A 4056-nucleotide genomic window follows, 5' to 3' on the forward strand; every position below is an offset into this window, starting at 1 on the left:
CAGTTCGTCATGCCACTTGACGAGGTAGGCAGTCCCGTTCCCACCTTCGCCCAAGGTGGCAAGGCTTTCGGAAACAAGCAGTTCCAATGCTTTTCGGTCGATCTGAGTCATGTTGAGAGGAAAGCCTTTGGTTTTGTGTTGGATATCAGCAGAAATTTACCACTCTCAATGTGCAGGTCCGTGGATGTGATTTCGATGCCTAAGTTGTTTCGTTGCCTACTGATCTTACGTTATATCCTGGATATGCAGAAAATCATAGTTAACTCCTCAGGTAATTGAGTTATCAGTGACCGTGATTTGTACCTGCTCAAGAGCAGTAAATATGGCGGACAATTCAGGTTGTAGTGAAGATGCCCAATTGTATATTGTATAACTCATATTATGATCTAAGTGAGTCAAGTAGTGAAGATAAAGAATTGTATATAGACTCTATGGCTTTGATTTCCACCAGATCAAGAGCAACAAATATGGCGGACAATTCAATTTGTAGTAAAGATGCCTAGTTTTATATTGTATATATCATATTCTAATCTGTCTCACGTAGTGAAGATAAAGAGTTAGAGATGATTAAACTCTATGGCCGTGATTTCTACCAGCTCAACAGCAGTAAATATGGCGGACAATTCAATTTGTAGTGAAGATACTCAATTGTATATAGTATATACCATGTTCTAATCTAAGAGTGTCGAGTAGTGAAGATAAACAATTAGAGATATTTAATCTCTGTGGCTGTGATTTGTACCTGCTCAAGATTAATCAGTATGGCGGACATTTCAGTTTGTAGTGAAGATGCAAAATTTTATATGCATTAAAATCTGAGTCAAGTAGTGAAGATAAAGAATTAAAGATCATTAAACTCTATGGTAGTAAATATGGCGGGTAATTCAATTCGTAATGAAAATGCTCAATGGTATATTGTATATTTCATATTCTAATCGAAGGGTGTCAAGTACTGACGATAAAGAATTAGAGAAAAAGTCTATGGCCGTAATTCATACCAGCTCAAGATCAAGAAATATGGCGAACAATTCAGTTTGTAATGAAGATGACCAATTGTATATTGTATATATCATATTCTAATCTAATTGTGTCAAGTAGTGAAGATAAAGAATTCGAGATAAAATCTGGCCGAGATTTCTACCAGCTCAAGAGGAGTGAATATCGCGTATAATTCAGTTTGTAGTGACGATACCCAATTGTATATTGTGTATATTTTCTAATCTGTCAAGTAGGGAAGATAAAGAATATGTAATAAACCCTTTGGTCGTGATTTCTACCAACTCAAGAGCAGTAAATATCGCGGGCAACTCAGTTTTCAATGATGCCCAATTGTGTATTATATTTATCATATCATAATGCAATTGTGTCAAATGATGAAGATAAAGAATGAGAGATAAACTCTATGGCCATCATTTCTACCAGCTCAAGTGCATTAGATATGGTGGACAATTCAGTTTGTAGTGAAAATGCCTTACTTTGTATTGTATATATCATATTCCAAACTAAGGTTGGCAAGTAGTGAAGAATATATATATATATATATATATATATATATATATATATATATATATATATATATATATATATATATATATATATATATATATATATATATATATATATATATATATATATATATATATATATATATATATATATATATATATATATATATATATATATATATATATATGACTGAAAATAATGAATTTCCCAAATAACAAAAATGGAGGCGCCGGGGTTTGAACCCGGGTCCTCTCGCATACCAAGCAAGTGCTCTACCACTGAGCTGCGCCCCCAAGAAATTTTTCTGGGACTTAGTATTATATGAAGCACTGAGATTACCACGGCAAATTACTGTGTGACCGACCGTTGCCGACTTGCCGGCAAAATAGCCACAGGGTAAAATCTCCATGTTGTTGTTGTGTTTTCCTCTCAATTTTCCACGAAGAAATGAGTTTTACTTTTCTATTTTCGTTGCAATAGACTGGAACTAAGCAATAGACTGGAATTAAGCAATAGACTGGAACTAAGCAATAGACTGGAACTAAGAAATAGACTGGAACTAAGAAATAGACTGGAACTAAGCAATAGACTGGAACTAGGCAATAGGCTGGAGCCAAGCAATAGACTGGAACTAAGCAATAGACTGGAACTAAGCAATAGACTGGAACTGAGCAATAGACTGGAACTAAGCACTAGACTGGAAGTAAGCTGACCTGGTATGAGGTCAGAGCCCTCATTATCATCCCTGCTAACTACCGGAAGCAGATTAAGTCGTTCCACAACCGATGTCCGGCCCATGTTAACTCTGATGTGCCCAGCAGTTGGAGGAGGATCGCCAGAAGCTTCTGGAAGATTTCAAGGACGTCTTGGTGGACCTGACCCTTTCAGATAAGGTCGAAAACCCCAATTCATTGTGAAGATCTTCACTATAACGTTGGACGAACATACTGAATGTTGCACACATGTGATGCAGGACAAAATGAAAGAAGAAAAAGACAAAAAATATGTCTGTTGTGGGTCTCGAACCCACGACCTCAAGTGTGTCAGACTCACGCTCTACCACTGAGCTAACCAGACAATAGAAATAACGTCTGTTTCTTCAATTTGAATTAATGAAAATCTTTGCGAGGCAGCGTTAAGAAAAGAGAGATGTCTTTGACCAAATTTATATGCTTGGCTCCTTCTTCTGTTCCTTATTATCGAAAGTAAACATACTGAAGGATATATATATATATATATATATATATATATATATATATATATATATATATATATATATATATATATATTTTTTTTTTTTTTTTTTTTTTTTTTAATTTTTCCAAAGAAGGAACAGAGAAGGGGGCCAGGTGAGGATATTCCCTCAAAGGCCCAGTCCTCTGTTCTTAACGCTACCTCGCTATCGCGGGAAATGGCGAATAGTATGAAAAAAAAAAATATATATATATATATATATATATATATATATATATATATATATATATATATATATATATATATATATATATATATATCTTTTCTTTCAAACTATTCGCCATTTCCCGCGTTAGCGAGGTAGCGTTAAGAACAGAGAACTGGGCCTTTGAGGGAATATCCTCACCTGGCCCCCTTCTCTGTTCCTTCTTTTGGAAAAATTAAAAAAAAATAATGAGAGGGGAGGATTTCCAGCCCCCCGCTCCCTCCCCTTTTAGTCGCCTTCTACGACACGCAGGGAATACGTGGGAAGTATTCTTTCTCCCCTATCACCAGGGATATATATATATATATATATATATATATATATATATATATATATATATATATATATATATATATATATATATATATATATATATATATATATATTTTGGAAAGGATCACAATTTTGCACGTGATCAAGCATATTCTTATGAGTCCATGGGGAAAATAAAAACGATAAGTTCCCAAGTGCACTTTCGTGTAATAATCACATCATCAGGGGAGACACAAGAGAGAAATATAACAGTCAGTTGATATACAACGAACAGACGTAGCTAGGACGCCATATGGTAAACATGTGATTGTCCAAGACAGACAACAAGCGTATCATAAACTTATTATGTGGACAAGAAGGTGAATTGTTTACAAATTTTATCAACATTAAAGTTATCCAATTTGTATAGACCATCACTAATATTAAGACTATAATTCTTTGTGTATTCAGAAATAGAAGATTCAATGATATTTCTCTTGGTACTGGAGTTAGAGTTAATAACTGAGATGGCATTATTAACTCCAGTACCAAGAGAAATATCATTGAATCTTCTATTATTAAATACACAAAGAATTATAATCCTTAAGGAAACATGCAACATGGCGGTCAAAAATAAGCTGCAGGAATGAAGTTTACGACTGGAATATCAGTGAGACGAACTACTTGATGAATGAATGAAGTCATGATGAATGAATGAAAATGTAATAAAGTCATGATGAATGAATGAAAATGTATAAAGTCATGATGAATGAATGAAAATGTAATAAAGTCATGATGAATGAATGAAAATGTAATAAAGTCATGATGAATGAATGAAA

At 34.0% G+C, this 4056-nt stretch overlaps 1 non-coding gene across 1 annotated transcript; it reads right to left on the reverse strand.

The window, feature by feature from the left end:
* Nucleotides 1-1727: 1727 nt before the first annotated feature.
* On the reverse strand, nucleotides 1728-1799 carry TRNAT-GGU (transfer RNA threonine (anticodon GGU)). The gene has a single exon. It is a non-coding gene; the product is annotated as a tRNA-Thr (tRNA).
* Nucleotides 1800-4056: the final 2257 nt, after the last annotated feature.

The sequence above is a fragment of the Panulirus ornatus genome, chromosome 54, assembly GCF_036320965.1.
Source record: "Panulirus ornatus isolate Po-2019 chromosome 54, ASM3632096v1, whole genome shotgun sequence".
Taxonomy (NCBI): Eukaryota; Metazoa; Arthropoda; class Malacostraca; order Decapoda; family Palinuridae; genus Panulirus; species Panulirus ornatus.